Here is a 19066-nt window from a genome sequence, read left to right as displayed (position 1 = left end):
TGAGATCATAAGGTAAGATGATTTTGGATACTATAAATAAATTCTTACTTTTTTTTTTTTTTTTTTTTTTTTTAAGGCTGTTAATCCTCTTTCCTCAGTTTCAGAGGCAATTTTGTCCAAATAAAAATGTTAGAACAAGGCTCCAATTTTGTGTATTGCTGAGACACATACCTCAGTAAGTCTGAAGGAAAGTTTAAAAAGGTATGTTTTACCTCAACCAGACTTTCAAAGTTGACTTAGTGTCTTTTATTTTGCTGTTAGACTAATTATGCTTCATATTTCTTCACCTTTACTTTTATTATTATTATTATTATTTATTTATTTATTTATTTATTTTTAACACAGGATTTTTCTTGCTGGTGTAACTGCATTCCAGAAGGAATTACTTTTCTACAATGACAATATGAGAAACAGGAGGAAAACATGGGTTTCTTATTAAATAAAAGTTGGCTTCATATTTCTATGTGAAGTCACATCAAATATGTTGTATCTTGTTTATGCTTGATGGCATTTCTTTGGGTTCAAACTTTTCCTAACAGTCAAAATAGTAGTCAAAAAATATTGAACACTGAAATTGTAAGCCAGGTAAAAATTACAGATGGAGTTTCAGTCTCCTTTTCAGGTTTAAGTGCCATTCAAAAACTTATTTCCAAGAGAAATATGTTCAGACAACTGAGAATCAAAGTCAAAGAAAAGGTTCATCTAAAACTTTGGAGTATTGAAGCTGTGGCAGCAGATGATACACTGTTAGTTAATCTATTAAAATCAAAAACAAAGCAGAGATTATTGAGACATTACAGGGAAAACAATGTAGTCCTTGACTTCCACTACATGTTTTAAAACGTCTAAAACCAGACAGATACCATATACTGTTTGCTTTATGTCCACTTTTCTGCCAGAAAATGTTTGCATTTTCAAGCCTATTTCAATCTTATAATTTAAACTATAGCACTTAATCTTTTTATGCTCCTGGTATACTTGACAGGAAGACAGTGATTTTTTCTTTGTTACCTGACTATATGATGAAGTGACAGGGGATAGTACAAAAACTCTCAGTGCTTAGACCAAATTTCTGGTAACTTAGTGAGAATAAGACCTAAGTGTGAGAAGAGGATTTTGAATACTTTGTACCTATTTCAGAATAATCCCACTTTTTATCCTTTTTTTTTTTTTTTTTTTTTTCTCATTTTTTTTTTTAATATCTTATTCTGATGTCTTATCAGCATCTAAGACCTTCATATTCCATTAGTCTTATATTCATGCTGTTTCTGATGAAACAAAAATGGCTTAGTCCTGCCCATACAAAGTAGGATTGTTCAAAATTGTGATAATAAACCTGGTACATTATACTGACATGATCATATTATTCGTTATGTATTTACCTTCTAACTGAAGCACATCAAACACTACTGTGGAAAATATATAGATAGACTCTGTACTTCATGGAGAAGTTACATTAAATCCAGTATGTAAAACAATGAATTAAGAAGTCTACATAGGCTTCTGAAGCAAAACATGTGAGTTTTAATGTATGCATAGTGTATCAAATCCTTAAGAATCTTGAGATAAATTATTTTGGTAGCATAAGGCAATTTTCAGCAATATTAATGTTGCAAATGTTGCAAACATCATAATTATTTACCAGACGTGTTAATTATATTTCCCTTTTTTTTAGAGGAGAGATGAGAAGAACTAGAAAGGTGAAAAGTGAAAAGAAAAAAAAAAAAAAAAAGTCCATAAATAATAACAATAAAAAATTGGCACCTGAGCAAATGGGAACACCTGGACAGCCTGTCATGACACAGTCAATACCCTGTCAGACTTGTACAGTCCTTGCAAATTAAATGCAAAATCATCATGAATTATAATCTTCACTCTGGGAAAGAACAAAATATATGACTCTACTTACCATTATCCCAATGCACCCTGATGGTCTGCAAAGGTAGGAGTTTTACACTAATTAAAAAAGAGGAAAGGCACTCTTATAACAAGGGCAGATAAATGTGGTTATTTGTCAGATACATCTCTTCCACTCCTCATGTGAGCTAATAATGATTGTGTCTGGAAGCAGAGTTCATTGTATTCCATAGTAATTTGAGACTAATCCTTATTTTCTTCAAACATATTAATCATTTGCTCTATAGTTGGAACCAAGCATTGTATTCTGACCTTGATTCAAGGAGTCAAAGTAATAATCAGCTTCAAAGATGACCCACAGCTAGATGAGCACTCAGCTTTGGGGAGGATTTCTCTCTGAAGGAATTCAGGTTCTGACAACCATATTCCAGCTGGTCAATACACAATATTATTTACTGAGAACAGTAAAGTTACAGAAAAGGAAGAAACAAAATGAGGAGTTACAGCAGATTTCAGTCCTTCTTAAATATATGATTAACATCTTAGTTAAATTATTACTAAAATAGATTATCAGAGCAAGACAGCACAAATAATTAATCACAGGACTTAAATTTAAAACTGAATCAGAAATATATATTTATAACACTCTATGCTGTATTTACACACATATATATAGATATATAAGCCTGTTTCAATTTTAAATAAGGATTTTCATTTGTGTGGTGGTGGTGGTTCTGTTTTGTGTTTCTATGAGCCTCCATTCCTATTTCCTTCTATGAAAACTGGAAATTTCATGAAAGTTCTATCAAAAGTGTTAAAAGAAGTTACCTACCCCATCTTCTGGCAACTAGACCAGTTTTAACTGCATTTAAAATGTACTTGAGAGATGTATTTCATATGCTTAATTATTTAAACTTATTTTAAACTTAATTATTTAAACTGAAGCTCAAGTACGTTTTTTTTTTTTTTTTTTTTTTTTTTTTTTTTTTTTAACAAACAAAAACAGTGTATCCTGTATCTTAATATCCATGATCTACTACTCCAACAGCCTAGTCAGAGAAACATCTTTGTTGTTGTTGTTGTTCTGTTGTGTTTTTTGTTGTTGTTGATGATGATTTTTTGTTTGCTTGATTTAATTTTATGTCAAGAATTTTAACACAGTTTTAACACAGCACGATCAACCACATAGTCTAGTCTGGTTGGTCTCTCTTAATTAACTTTGGGATTGCTTATGTTGTCCTAATACATTTGATTCCTTTTACCTTCAGGAATCAGAAAAAGGTCTTACATAAGAGAAATCACTGCCTAGAGATGCCTATTTCTTGCCTTGGCTGTAGGAGGAGCTGCAACTTCTTGACAAGCAGACATCTCATTTTGGACACTGGTGTTAGGACTGCTGAACAACAAATGTCACTTCTGGTGTTGACTTCATCCAGGTTAGGGTAGTATTTTTTTTGAAATGATAATTGTTATTTGAGTAGCAGGCAATAAAAAATTCATTGATCTGAAAAAATATACTACACAGGAGGGTGCAAAAAGAACAAGAGGTTGGCAAAAGGCCTGGAATCAGAAGCCAAATAAGCAGACAAAGGGGATTACTAATGACTAAGTGACAGCATGTTTAAAAACAGCAGGTATGAAACCTAGGGAGAAAAATATACTAATTGCGTTGGAAGACAGATTAGAGTTTAAGACAAAAATTGAACATGATTTAAATGGCATAGCATACACAGAGAAATATTTTTTCTCAACTTTTATAAATTTTTTCACTATTACATTTATGGGGGATCAATAAAAAATACAAATGAAATATCTCCAGCTTTTGTCTGAACAAATTACGAGAACAAGAATAAGAAATCAGATTCTTTAACATGAAAACTAAATTATTTTTTTTAACCTGTGCTAAATAATCCTTCAGCATGTAAACTGAGGTGGACAGATGCCACTTGTGTGGCATCTCCATGCCTCAGGACTGCCTCCACTAAGAAAGAAAGAAAGGTGATTGTTGTAGGTGACTCCCTTCTCAGGGGAACAGAGGGCCCCATTTGTCAACCTGACCCTACCCGTAGAGAAGTTTGCTGCCTCCCTGGGGCCAGGATCAGAGACATTACCAGAAAGCTTCCTAACCTGGTTGGCCCCTCTGACTACTATCCTCTTTTGATAGTTCAGGCTGGCAGAGATGATATTGAAGACAGAAGCCTGAAGGCTATCTAATCGGACTTTGGTGGCCTGGAACTATTAGAAGATGGAGAGGGAGTGCAGGTCATACTTTCCTCCATCCCTACAGTGGCAGTGAGGGGTACAGAGAGGACTCAGAAAGCCCAGCTGATAAACAGGTGGCCTAGAGGCTGGTGCCAACACAGAATTTTATTTTATTTTATTTTTTAAATTTATTTCTGACCTCAGGGCACTTTACTCAGCACCTGGCCTGCTAACTGCAGATGGGTCCCACCTGTCTTGAAGTGGAAAACAAACACTAGCACAGGAGCTGGCAGGGCTCATTGAAAGGGTTTTAACTTAGGTAGGAAGAGGGACAGGGATGGGGAGGGAATAAGGCTCTTTAGAGCTGTGCCAGGGAGAACAATGTCAGGGCCAGGGGAGAAGGCAATGGCCCAGCTGAAATGCATCTACACTAAGTCAGCATGGGCAACAAAAAAAAAGAGCAGCTGGAAGCCATTGTGCAGGAGGCTAGCTATGACCTGGTTGTCATCACTGAAACATGATGAGACCACTCCCATGACTGGAGTGCTGCAATGACTGGCTATAGGCTCTTCAGAAGGGACAGGCAGCACAGAAGGGGTGGTGGTGTGGCTCTCTATCTTAGAGAGTGTTTTGATGTTGTGGAACTCAGACTGAGACTGGGAATGATAAGGTTGAGTCCCAATGGGTTAGGATCGACAGGAAGGTCAACAAGGCAGGCATCCTCGTGGGGTTCTGTTACAGACCACCAAACCATGATGAGGAGATGGATGAGGAATTCTACAGGCAGCTGGCAAAAGTTGTGAAATTGTCGGCTCTTGTCCTCCTGGGGGACTTCAACTTCTCAGACATATCCTGGACATGCAATACAGCTCAGAGGAAGCACACTGGGAGGTTTCTGGAGAGTGTGGAAGTTAGTTTCCTGACACAACTGGTTAGTGAGCCTATCAGAGGAGGTGCCCTACTGGACCTTCTGTTCACAAACAGAGAAGGACTGGTGGGAGATGTGGTGGTCGGGGGCTGTCTTGGGTAGAGTGACCATGAAATGGTAGAGTTCTCTATGCTTGGCGAAGTCAGGAGGGGGATCAGTAAAACTGCTGTCTTGGATTCCGGAGGGCAGACTTTGAGCTGTTCAAGACACTGGTTGGCAGAGTCCGTTGGGAGGTAGTCCTGAAGGGCAGAGGAGTCCAGGAAGGTTGGACACTCCTCAAGAAGGAAATCTTAATGGCTCAGGAGCGGTCTGTCCCCACATGCCCAAAGATGGGCTGGCTTGGAAAAAGATAGGCCTGGCTGAACAGAGAGAGTTGTGGCTAGGGCTTAGGAAAAAAATGAGGGTTTATGATCTTTGGAAAAGAGGGCGGGCCACTCAGGAGGACTATAAGGATGTTGCGAGGCTGTGCAGGGACAAAGTTAGAAAGGCCAAAACTCAATCTGGAGCTCAATCTGGCTACTGCTTTTAAAGATAACATAAAATGTTTTTATAAATACATTAACATGAAAAGGAAGACTAAGGAGAATCTCCACCCTTTACTGGATGCGGGGGGAAACTTATTGAGGAAAGATGAGGAAAATGCTGAGGTGCTTAATGCTTTGTCTCAGTCTTTACCAGCAAGACCAGTTGTTCTCTAGATACCCATTACCCTGAGCTGGTGGAAAGGGATGGGGAGCAGGATGCGGCCCTCACAATCCATGAAGAAATGGTTGATGACCTGCTAAAGAATTTGGATGTACACAAGTTGATGGGGCCAGATGGGATTCACTCGAGGGTAATGAGAGAACTAGTGGAAGAGCTGGCGAAGCTGCTTTCCATCATTTATCAGCAGTCCTGGCTACTGGGGGAGGTCCCAGTTGACTGGCAGCTAGCAAATGTGATGCCCATCTACAAGAAGGGCTGGAGGGTAGACCTGGGAAACTATAGGACCGTTAGTTTGATCTCAGTGCCAGGGAAACTCATGGAGCAGTTTATCCAGAGTGCCATCACGCAGCATTTGCAGGGCAACCAGGAGATCAGTTCCAGTCAGCATGGGCTTATGAAAGGCAGGTCCTGCTTCTCCTAATCTCCTTCTATGACAAATTGACACGATTGGTGGATAAGGGAAAGGTTGTGCATGTGGTCTACCTTGACTTCAGTAAGGCTTTTGACAGTTTCCCACAGCATTCTCCTCAGGAAACTGCTCTTGGCTTGGACTGGTGTACACTTCATTGGGTTAGAAACTGGCTGGGTAGCCGGGCCCAAAGAGCTGTGGTGAATGGAGTTAAATCCAGTTGGAGGCCAGTCACTAGTGGAGTCCCCCAGGGCTCAGTACTAGGGCCAGTTCTCTTTAATGTCTTTATTGATGATCTGGACAAGGGGATCGAGTGCACCCTCAGTAAGTTTGCAGATGACACCAAGTTAGGTGCATGTGTCGATCTTCTCGAGGGTAGGAAGGCTCTGCAGGAGGATCTGGATAGGCTGGACCAATGGGCCGAGGCCAACGGTATGAAGTGCAACAAGGCCAAGTGCCGGGTCCTGCAGCTGGGGCCCAACAACCCCAAGTAGAGCTACAGGCTGGGAGATGAATGGTTGGAAAGCTGCCTGGCAGAGAAGGGCCTGGGAGTATTGGTTGATAGTCGGCTGAATGCAGCTGGGAGAGTGAGAGGAGTGAGAAACAGCCTTGCAGGTGCCAAGGTCAGTGTGAAGAAGGAGGGGAAAAGGTGCTCCAGGCACCGGAACAGAAGTCCCTTGTGGCCTGTGTTGAGGACCATGGTGAAGCAGGCTGTCTCCCTGCAGCCCATGGAGTACCACAGTGGAGCAGGGTTCCACGCTGCAGCCCGTGGAGGAGACCACAGTGGAGAAGGTGGGCATCCACCAACGGAGGCTGTAGCCTGTGCAGGACCCCTGCCAGAGAAGATTCTGGGCTGGACCTGTAGCCCATGTAGAGGAGACCACTCAGGAGCAGGTGACCTGGCAGGAGCTGCTGCCTGTGGGGGATCCAGGTTGGAGTAGTTTGCTCCTGAGGGATGGACCCCATGGTACAAACCCATATCTGGAGCAGTTTTTGAAGAGCTGCTGCCTGTGGGCAGCCCACACCAGATCAGTTCAGTAAGGACTGCGTCCCATGGGAGGGACCCCACAGCACAGTGGACGAGAGTGACCGAGAAGGAGCGGTGGAGAAGAAGCGCTATAGACTGACCATAACCTCCATTCCCCCATTCCCCTGTGCCGCTTAGGGGAAGAGGTGGAAGAGGGTGGATGGGGGGAAAGGAGCTTTTGGTTTCTTTCCTTTGTTTCTCACTTCTCTAGCTTGTAATAGGTAATAAATCTAGTAATAGGTAGTAAGCTAGTAATAAATAAAGCTAGTAATAGGTAATAAATCTTACTATCTCCCTTTGCTGAGTCTGTTTTGCCCATCATAATTACTGTGTGATCTCCTCGTCCTAATCTCAACCCTTGAGCCCATTTCATCATATTTTTTCCCCGCTCTTCTTTGAGGAGGGGGAGTGAGAAAGCGGTTTTTGTGGAGCTTGGCCACCCACCCAAGTAAAACCACCACAGTGCCTGGTGACAGGACAAAGGGGAATGGGCTAAAGTTGTGCCAGGGGAGGTTTATGTTGAATATTAGGAAGAACTTCTTTACTGAAAGGGTTGTTAGGCATTGGAGCAGGCTGCCCAGGGAAGTTGTTCAGTCACCATCTCTGGATGTCTTTAAAAGACGTTTAGATGTAGAGCTTAGTGATATGGTTTAGTGGAGGACTTGTTAGTGTTAGGTCAGAGGTTGGACTTGGTGATCTTGGAGGTCTCTTCCAGCCTAGATGATTCTGTGATTCTATGTGTGTGTGTATGTGTGTCGGGGGGGTGGGGGCTGGGGTGTGGGGCAAGGGAGGGAGACACCATGACACCATGACTTTTTTTTCATATTTGTTTTCAGATAGGTAGTTTTGGAAATTTATAACAATATTGAAAATGGAACACACTGAGAATGAAAAATCCACAGAAAATACAATGTTGTCTGCTACTGGTCTTATAAATTCACTGATATCCACATAGTCTATGAATAGAACTAGGACAAGGCAGAGGTTACCCTTAGCTTACTATTAGTAATGTCAGGTATTTTACCATACAACAACTCATACAGTATTCATTTACTTGAGAGCAGCTCTGAGGTGAAAGACCTGGGTATGTTGATTGATGAGAAGCTCATCATGAGCCAGCAATATTCACCTGCAACCCAGAAAACCAGCCATGTCCTGGGCTTCATTAAAAGCAGCATGACCAGCAGGATGAGGGAGGGGATTTTCCCCCTCTGATCTGTTTTGGTGATACCCCGCCTGAGCCTGCATTCAGTCAGCTCTGGGGACCCCAGCACAAGAAGGACATGGACCTATTATAGTGAGTCCAGAGGAGGGCCACAAAGATGATCAAAGGGATGGAGCACATCTCCTACAAAGACAGGATGAAGGAGCTGGAGTTGTTCAGCCTGGAGAAGAGAAGTCTCTGGTTAGACCTTATAGTGGCCTGCCAGTACTTAAAGGGGACCTACAGGAAAGCTGGGGAGGGACTTTTTGTCATGGAGTACAGTGACAGAACCAGGGAGAATAGCTTTAAACTAAGAGAGGGTAGATTTAAATTAGATGTAAAGAGGAAATTCTTTCTTCAGAAGGTGGTGAGACACTTGCCCAGTGAAACTGTGGATGCCCCATCCCTGGAGGCCAGGTTGAATGGGGCTTTGGGCAATCTGGTCTGGTGGGAGGTGTCCCTGCCCATGGCAGAGTGTTGGAATTAGATGGTCTTTAATGTCCTTTCTAAACCAAAATATTCTGTGATTCTATTTTTCTTTCTTTTTACGAAGGAGAATTCATTACTGTTTTTCTTATTGTGCAGTTTTTCAGATTAAATTTATACTTTTTCATGATCTACAATTTTTGGATGGATTTTAAAAGCATGGTTTTCAAAAGCTCACGATGCATCAGTAAAGATACACCCACGGATAGTGCACTCTGCTGGATCACAAATGGGATGTTCTAAAAGGTGGAATGCTGGCATTTGGGGATTTACTCTAAATACCCAAGGCCAGTTACGTTATGTGTCTGATCAGTAGTGTGACACTTTGTCTGGACACAGGCAGGTGATTCAAGATATTTCTTTGTTCCTTAATCTCATCTATGAGAATGTGAATCCCCTGTATCTCCTTTCATAAGTTTATTATAACACAGAGTTAAGTCTGTGATCTGACTTAAATGTGATCCTCTCTTCCTTTCCACATAATCCTGTGAGCAATGAGATCTGGTTTCCAATGTATCTCTATCTCAAGCAACCTGATAGTTATTGTTACTAGAATTACCTGTCACAAAAGCTAAATGTTTAGACTAAGATTTATCTTAAGAAGTTTTATGCACATAAAACTCTGGTTTGTAATCTAATTTCTAATTGGCAAAGAGATGGAAGTACCTCCTAAACTGATTTATCCCACCTTGCATACATGTCTTTGGATGGGCTGAGTCACCCTCAGAAGTGCCTGTTCCTTTCAATTTCTTTTAACAACATTGCTGTGGTTGAATATTACCATGACAGCACTTACTGGAAGGAAAGGTCTTCTACAGGAAAATTACCTGCCAGATGGCAATTGCACTAGGATATAACAGATTGTCACATAGGAAAATGGAGCATTTTAGGGCAGTGCAACACATTGGACAAGGTTCCAAAAGTTAACTGCATACCCTGTGTTGATGTTTGTAAGCAAAATAAATAAATAAATAAATAAATAAATAAATAATGGCTGTGTTGATCTGGGGGCTGAGAAAGATTTAAAAGATGAAACACATTTTTGAACTTCATATTTTTCTGCTGTCAGTTAAACCAGGAAGTCTAGTCACAGAAGACCAGCTTCCAGACATCCGATTTTGTGATTTGGGAGTATATTTCTATATTTTTAAACACAGGGGTATCCAGGTTACTTTTTTACTTTATTTTTGTGGAGAACTGTGGTGGTTTTACCGTGCTAGGCAGTTGAACACCACAACTGCTCTCTCACTCCCCCTCCTCAGATGAGGAGGGGAAGAAGTAAAGGAAAGAACAACTCACGGGTTGAGATAAGGATGATTTAATTAAAAAGGGGAAATATATATATATATATATAATTAAGGAAATATTATTATTAATTAAACAATTCAACTAAAGGGAAAAAAGGGAAAGGGGAAAAGGGAGGGGGGAAAGGGAATAACTAAACAAAACAAGTAAAGGCTATGTGGAAGTGCAGAGGAAAGAAATTCCTCTCTAATTCCCACAAATGAGCGATGCTTGACCACGTCCTTGAAGCAGGGCCTCAACGCATGTAGCCGGTGTTCGGGAGGAGGACAGACATTTTCGCAACGAGAGCCCACCCCTCCCCTCTTCTTCCTTTTTCCACCTTTTATTGCTGAGTGTGACATCATATGGTATGGAATATCCCTTTGGTTGGTTTAGGTCAGCTGCCCTGGTGATGTTTCTTTCTCACTTTTTGCCCACCCCCTAGGAGGGTCGGAGAGAGTCCTGATGCTGTGCCAGCACTTCTCAGCAGCAGACACAACACTGGTGTGATACCACTGCTGTTCTAGCTACAAGTGCAGAGCACAGCACTGTATGGGCTGCTGCAGGGAAAGTTAACATCCCAGCCAGACCCAGTACAAGAACATAGGTAGATTTCTTAAATTGTCTAAACATGGGCACATGGAATTTAATAAAAGTATATCATAATGGTCAAAACCTATTGCATTTAATGTTGAGAATGATAAAACTGCAAAAATGCAAATGTAAATAAAGGCTAACTATATCCAAAGATCATTTCTGAAAATGTTAAATGGATAATGCAGACTTCATCACTTCAGAAGGGAGAAAATGGTCATTGAATGTGGAAAGGGAGGTAGAAATTATAAGAAATACTAAAAGCCTAGAATGTAGAGCTAAGTGACCATAAGGATCATTTCCAGGAATAGAGCTCAATGGTGATTCAAAAGCTTTAAGGTATCAGCCAACAGTAGCTCACCACAGTGGTGCTGTTTGTGATGCAGTTTGTAGAAACATGAGAGACTTCAGTGTGAAAATCTGGTTAATATGTGATCCTCTGTGTGATGAGCCAAACTGCAGACCTTCCCTTGAGCACTGCCATCACTAGCGTGAGAAGTGAGAAAGAGAGTATGATACTCTCTCAACTAGTTACAAAGGTGGGATAAGAACCACTGACCCCTCTGGGGTCCAATAAGGAACTCATTCTGCATCCCAGACAATTTGGAGTTTGGGTAACTAGAGTCCAGACTAAAATAGACTTTTTACCACAATAAATAGACTAAAATAGACTTTTTACCAAAATAAACTTTATACCACAAATTGTACATAGCTGTCTCTTAAATGTAGCTACATTTAAGACTCAGGAAACAGGGGATAAGGTGGATGAAAAAAAAAAAAAAAAAAACAAACACAATGAAGAACTGGGAATGAGGATTTTTAAAAAGCTATGGTTTATAAAAGAGAGATATCCTTTTACTGTTTCATAGAGCAATTATAGATTGGCTGCTCATCTGTCCATGAGAGCGAGAATCTCCAGAGGAGGAAGCTTTCTGGCAAAAGGAAGCCTTAGTCTCTCTCAGTGCCTCTCTTCATTCACCCGAATGCCACTAAAAGTGTTCTGTAGACACATGAGCTTGGAGAGATATCAATGTATCTGTAAATGTATATAAATAAATAGTCCCAGCGATGACAATAATATTATTGAAAACTTTTTTTTTTTTTTTTTTCTAAGATCACATTATCTATAAATATATATATTATAAATTATGGATTTCATACATTGACACTCAGGTCCCACAGGGTAATTATATAGCTGACAGAGATCCCCAGTCAAAAATAAAATAAAATAAAATAAAATAAAATAAAATAAAATAAAAAAATGACAAGGATATTGTTAACATTCCCAGCTTCTCCCATCCCTCCAGACACACAGCTATATTGATGCGTGGCTGGGAAAAAAAATATGTTGCAGCCTATGGAAACAAACAAATACTGTATATTTTGTATGTTTTATAACATGTATCATATAGCATTTGTCACAGATATTCTGTACTATTGTCAGAGCACAAAGAAATAAAGGAAAAGGAAAATTCATTAACTTCCAAGTAGTTATTTTTGTGTAATTGTCTAGTCTCAGCCCAAGTCTCAAATCAGATAAAACCCACCAAATTCTCCATCTATCAAAGCCTCTCCAGGAGGAGGTGCTATATTCAGCATTGATCTTCCATTGATTTAGTGTTATTTAAACAAGGTTAGATTTAAGCTAGCATTTTCAGACAGGTAATCAAGTACAGAACCAAGTTGATTGGGCCTCCTGATAAATTACATTGAATTGAGGAACTCTGTAAACCAAAGTCAGCTACATTCTCATTAAAAATAAGCCAAGAAAAAATGTCAAAGTAGCCACTTGTAAGATCTTCCAAACACTATTTGAATAATGTAACACTTTTTCAGTGTTGAGATTCTTGTTTATAGCATATGTTTTTACCATCAAGAAGCCATAAGCAAAAAAAAAAAATAATAATGGATATAGTATTATATACCAAAAAATAAAATAAAATAAAATAAATATGTATATAAATATATATAAATCATGGAGTTAGACATCTCTTCTGTTTTACACCCTCCATAAATATAAAGCATCAGATAATAGAAACCAATTCATGTGATGTACCGTAAGTTAGATACTATTACAGTCAAAGGTGTTATCTGCCTTAGTAAATAGTTGTAATAATCTATAGCCTAATACACTGTAAACCACTGTAATAGATAAGAAGAAAGCCAGGAATATCTCTTACAAATAGTCTCTACTCTTTATTTGAGTTTTCAGGGAGCAGCATGGAAAGATTTTCCTACACCATCATAACCTATGAAATGATTTACATTTCAACTTGTGCTAATTCAGCAAAACAAATAACTCCTAAATAAATAAATAAATTAAAGAGGTAACAGCCTGGAGAAGTCAGAGTCCCTAAGAACTATTTAGCTAATAATTTACCATTTAAAATATTAATAAATCAAAAATAAAGGGGAAGGGAATGACAAATATCATTTTCTTTTCCATTTAAATTTAAAGGAAGAGTACATTAAACTTTTTTTTTTTTTTTTTTTTTTTTTTTTATATATATATATATATGTAAATTAGATATCCACAGAGGCCAATACAAACAGGTAGTGATTTTGGAATCAGGACTCAGTAGCCAGACAGAAGCTCCTCCTGACATTGTATTGGCACTCCAGGTATTTAAATTACATATCCAATATACCGAAGAGTAAGTAAGGCACTAAGAATGGCACAGCTGGAAGAAGAGTAAAGCTGTTAGTGCAGCTTATGTAGCTAATTCTGATTTTTATATGCAAAGTTGTCATGTTTGCAACCTGAACTCTAATTTTCTTAGCATTTATAACAGGTATTTCTTTACACAGATATATAGACATCAGATATATAAAATAAATCTTTAAACTCTTAATGATGTCTGGTTGTGTTACAAACAGCCTTGTAACACTGAAAAGTTTATGAAACCCTGATCCCGAAAAACAGCCTTGAAGAAAAAATTATACAGGTCTAAACTCAAAGGTTTCTTGTACACTTTATTTATACTTTTTTTTTTTTTTTTTTTTTAACCAAGCTTTATTTTTTATTTATTTATTTTTTAATTGTCCCCAGCTTATGTATTCTTTATTTCATTTAGTAAATTTATGCATTTATATTTTGATTCTTTAGTGTATAAATCTTCTAGTATATGTTTTTGTGAAATTTAGCCAATTTTCATCAGTGGTTTCTCATAACAATTTGAAAATGAATATATTGAGCATATCTAGTACTGATCTCAGCTCTGATCCTTTTTTTTTATGAATCCATTTTGGTTGTCCCTTAATATATTCCTAGATGTTTTGTACCCTGTTCTCTTACTGGTAATTCTTATATATTTATAAGCTGAAGTTAGGCTCTTAAGCTAGCTATTTCCTGCACACTCCTTTATTCTCTTTGAAATGTGCCTCCTAAGTCCTAAATGTGATGTTACTGCGGATACCTATGAGCAAAATGGCAAGAGGTTAATATATTATATTATGGTCGGATTTACCTGGGGGTAGAGGGTGGGGGTGTCACAGCCATGGCTGTGAGAGACTACACTTGGGTTGAATTCAGTGAAACCAGAGGACAAAATTGCAAGGAGATGATTTTTTTTATTATTATTTTCTTTTATCTGAAATCCAAATGACAGGAAAAAACAAACAAGCGAACAAAAAACATACTCACTATAATTCTGTTCTGTGATACTTTACAAAATTATTAAGGCTCAGGGATGCAAAACATTTCTAAACATAGTATCTTTCATTGTGTTTTTACCCAAGACAGATAGCAAATTCTGTTGAGGTTCTGACACTTTCACATTGCTTTGTATAATGATTGTAAAAACATCACTTTTAATATTCTATTTAATTTTTCTTTCCCCCCTTGAAGTAGGAACACATGTCTATGTCAAGAAAAGCCAAAATAGTATAGAAAATGCCATTTAAAACACTCTCTGATAGGAATAGAATATATGTTTATTTCTGTTTAGCTTTCCAACTCCACTGTACAAATCAAAGAAAAAGAACTAGGGAAATTACTAGGGAAATACGTGAGTGTATGTGGAGGCACCTTTCTTGCTAATTAACCAGTAATGTTGTTAACCACTTGTATATGTTTGTTTATAGTAGACTTAGCCTTAGACTTAGCCCTTGGACTTTAATGTACAGTTTGAAGAAACCACATCTGGACAAGTTTGGTAAGCTCTGCTTTGGAACTTCTCAGCAACTCTCTGACTGTATTCAATTATTATTACTATGATTATTATTATTATTGTTTTTCAGTAAGCCAATAAGGAAAGACTATTTTCATTATATGATATGTTTCAGTGTTTTTAAGCTGATAGCTGTTTGTTTTCAGTTACAAGTGAAAACAGTTGCTTAAATTTTGTTGTTAAGTGAGAACAAAAATAATGTCCTAGTATTGTAGTATTTAAGAGCTCCCCAAAGCTGGATGAAGTGCTGTGAAGCATGGCTTAACCAGCATGTTCTTGGGACTTAGCTCTGAATGGAGTCTTTCAAACAATCCGTTCCCAGTCATGTGCTTCATGGTTATATTATTTTCTTACAATAAGAGAACAGCCTGTGTAGCCAAACAACTACACAGAAATTACCTTTTTCCTGGCTTTCTGGTTCAAATCAAATAAGGAGAAGATATGGCTAAAATGTTCATACCACCAAACCCATCAATCAGTTCATCCCATCATAGAAACTGCAGGAGTAGTACAGAAATGAAAGTCTTCATCATCTTTCCACTTATTTTTCCTTTCTTACATTTTCTGAAAGCCTGATCAGTTCATTTTAATCTATATTTGACAATGGTTACTAATTTTTTTGGGGGAAAAAAAAAAATCACTTTATATGGGAGGCAATCATAGAGTTTACCATCATTCCATCTATTAAGCAAGCTAAGATATAGAGCTGAACAGCAGTTACTGAATTCAGCAGGCTTGGGCCAAGAAGCTAAAAGACCAGTGAACACAATGAGTGGAAAGGATGATGAATCTCCTGCATAGGTCATGCATGGCAACTAATCTTGTCAAAAAGCTTCTTTGCAATTATTAAGATGATGTCCTTATTTGACTACAAATTTCACTAATAACTTTCACCCCTTACTATCAAAATAGGAAGGCAAACACAAACCCTAAACTCAAATCTGTATGTAATCCCCTAAATAATCACAATTTGCATTTCAGTCTTTTAAAGAGTTGTCAATTCACTGGTTTGAGTGGATTAAGTTTCTTTGCTGGGCCGTAGTGTGTGGGTTGCTGTAAACCTGCTCTTTCTGGCTACTTCCACAGCACTCTGTAAGAAAAAAAATGTCACAAGAATTCTTAATGCGTTTTTTTTTTTTTTTTTTTTTTTTTTCCCTGTCTGTTTGCATATATTTAATAGAGTCTGATTCACTTATGATTTCTAACTGCAGTTTATAAGCTTTGCCGGGAAGATGAAAATTCAAGGCAAATTTATTTGAGCAGATGTGAACATTTTTTAAAAGAAAATGTCAGTCTTCTTTTTTTTTGTCCCCCCTTATTTGTTCAAAGCAATAGGAGATCTTTCCAGGAGATCTTTAGGCAACCCCAGGGAAATTAGACTAAAATATTTATAACTGAGTTCGAATAATTGGTTGATTTAGAGAGAACTGGAAAGATACGCCTGTTATTTTTACCCTATAATCTGGAATATCCATATTGTGGCAATCATTTCACATTCAGCAAAAAATATAGTCTTAGCAGATGATGAAATATGCAGAGAGTGGCCACCTCCAAGTATTTCATTTATTGTGTCACTTTTTCTCTTTTCCACTAATGATTTCAACCTTGATTTTTCATATAAATTTGGTATTTGAAAAAGAATGAAATCACTTCTCTTCAGAATATATTGTTGTTATTTTTGTTAGCAACCTTTTCTGTATTCTTATTTTTAATTTTTATATTGGAGATAAAGTGTTGAATTTTAAATGTTTTATTCTTGTCTTCATTAGCATCTTCTGTGCAGTGATGAAGTGTCAGCTGCTTTAGAGAAAGGCTTGATGCATGTGGCCTTGCTTGAAAAACTTGTAAAGTTGATAGCCAAAATGAACAGCTGATGTGTGAACACAAGAAATAACTTCAGAGTTAAGGATCAGAGATTGGTAGCTTCTCTTAATCTTTACACTAAGGAGAAAAAAATAAAATAAAAATCTACATCTATAGTTTCTAGACATTCTTTTAAAGATAAAAGTGAGAAAGAAAAAAAAAAATAATTAAATTATTCATTATCAATGAGTAAAGTTAGAAAGATATCCATATAGCCAAAATGGTCTGAGCCTTGTCAGGATAAATTTTAAAGTCTATTTAAGGTCTATTTCAGCTGAAGTCATAACAGATTCACGCAGCTGGTATAGGTGATCCCAGCAGAACCCATTCATAAAACCACCATGGGTAATCCACCTCCTTTCCAGTAGTATAGTTGTTCCTGTATCTTGGAAAAAAAAAAGCTGCATAATAAATTAATTATAAAAAAAGAAAAAAAAAAAAAAAAAAGAAAGGAAAAAAAAAAGAGAGAGAGAGAGAAATAGAGAAATAAAAGCTCCCTTCGATTTGACATAGAATAATTACTTTTAATAGCTGATGTAAATCATCGCAGATCCTTTATTCAATATACTGACTTCTGATTTACTTTGCATGACTGATGGGAAAGTCTGGCCAATTGCACTTGAACTTTAAAAGGCCAGTGGCTTCATTTTAATAAGTAAAACAGAGGGATTCCTAAAAAGCAGCTGTATTTCCTCATTTATGGGTGTTTGGGCGGAGGCACAAGAAACTGTAAAAATGTTGCAGAGTGGACCAGTCTGACAGATTGCTAGTGCAGAGTGCCCTTAATGTGAGATGTTCAGCTTTGCATCTCCTCTGCTCATATGTTACCACTAACTTGGTTTTATGCTTCATTATTAATCTGTAAACTGTCTGCAGAACAACAGGAGATGAATGTCCAGGCTGAAATGGGAGGGGGTAGTCATTGATCAACCTGCTCAAGACAGTTCCCATTGATTTTCTGAAGCTGTGCATCCCTACTTGCCTGCAATAATATGGGAATGTGTTCTGCAATACAAAACAAACAAACAAAAAATCTGAAAACAACAAAAAAAATCTGTCTGGATTTTGCCCAGAACACAGAAAACTTTATAACGCTGTATGTGTATATTGTGGCTAGTTGTACTGATTCCATTCACATCAGCGAGTTCTGTGAGCTAGAGTATAAAGAGCTTTTCATTATAAGTTAAAAACAGAATAATGACTATAGCTTCTGCAGGTGAAGAATTCAAATGATTTCTTTTATGCTTCTGAAAAGAAACTTCCAAAGACTAACATTTTATTCTAATATTGCAAATAGCATGACTCTTAAGATTTGTATACATGGGAACAGGATGAACAGGCTCATCAATCTGTGAAGATTTGTACATTTTATGGCTACACCTTGACATAAATACGTGTTTTTCTCCTGACAACATGTTCTCTTCATCACATAAGGAAAATCTCCAAAAGTTAAGAATTTTGCTCAGAGATTCTTCAACAGTTGTGTTGTACTATTCATTTATGTATTTTGTCAATATTTGTTTAGGGATCTGATACAAAAGTCGAACAGAGAGTGTTAAATATTTTTCATCAGACTTTTATGATTTGTCTTCTTATATCCTTCAATTTCACATTCTGAGGAAAGGGTACTTTTAATAGCTGGCAAAGATGGTAACTGTTGCTTTTGCAAAGTTCCTACAGCCCATTCCAGAATAAGCAAAAATTAATTATACTTTTCTATAAGGAATTCAAATTTAGTCATTTTTACCCTTTTCCCTATCCAAAGTTGATTTGATTTAGGTACAAGAATATGGAAAGCTATGTAAGAATTTCCTAGTAGAGGAGAAAAATTGCATATTTTTATAAAAGAAGTATTTGTCATGAATCACATAAACAACAGTAAGGAAAATTGGATGTGATGATGCTATGATGCCACTTCCATCTTCAAATTCTTCTTCTTCAGCTGATCTGTTAATTCAAAATTTACTGGAAATAAAAGATTTTAGCTTTGCCTTGCTGCATTGATCTGAAGCACAGTGGAACCAGTTATAAAAACATAGAGTCTTCTGACTCAGAGAAATAATCAAAATTCCAATTAATGCTGCTGTTGCATTACATTATTGTCATAGTAACGGTGGCACGAAAGTTTACATCAAAAGCCTTGTTAGGAAGTGCCAGTCTAAATGCAATCAAATCCCTGGGAAAGCATTCATAAGTTCAAAAGAAACTAATGAAAGAGGCCTTCAGGATGTAATTTCATTGACAATTATTCTTAGTTAATAGAGGCAACCCAACCAAAGTGCTCTGTTAAAAGGAAGCTCAGTGGCTAAAACAAATGTATTACAGCAATAGTGCTAAA

This window comes from Oxyura jamaicensis, chromosome Z, assembly GCF_011077185.1.
Source record: "Oxyura jamaicensis isolate SHBP4307 breed ruddy duck chromosome Z, BPBGC_Ojam_1.0, whole genome shotgun sequence".
NCBI lineage: Eukaryota > Metazoa > Chordata > Aves > Anseriformes > Anatidae > Oxyura > Oxyura jamaicensis.
This window is presented reverse-complemented; position numbering follows the sequence as displayed.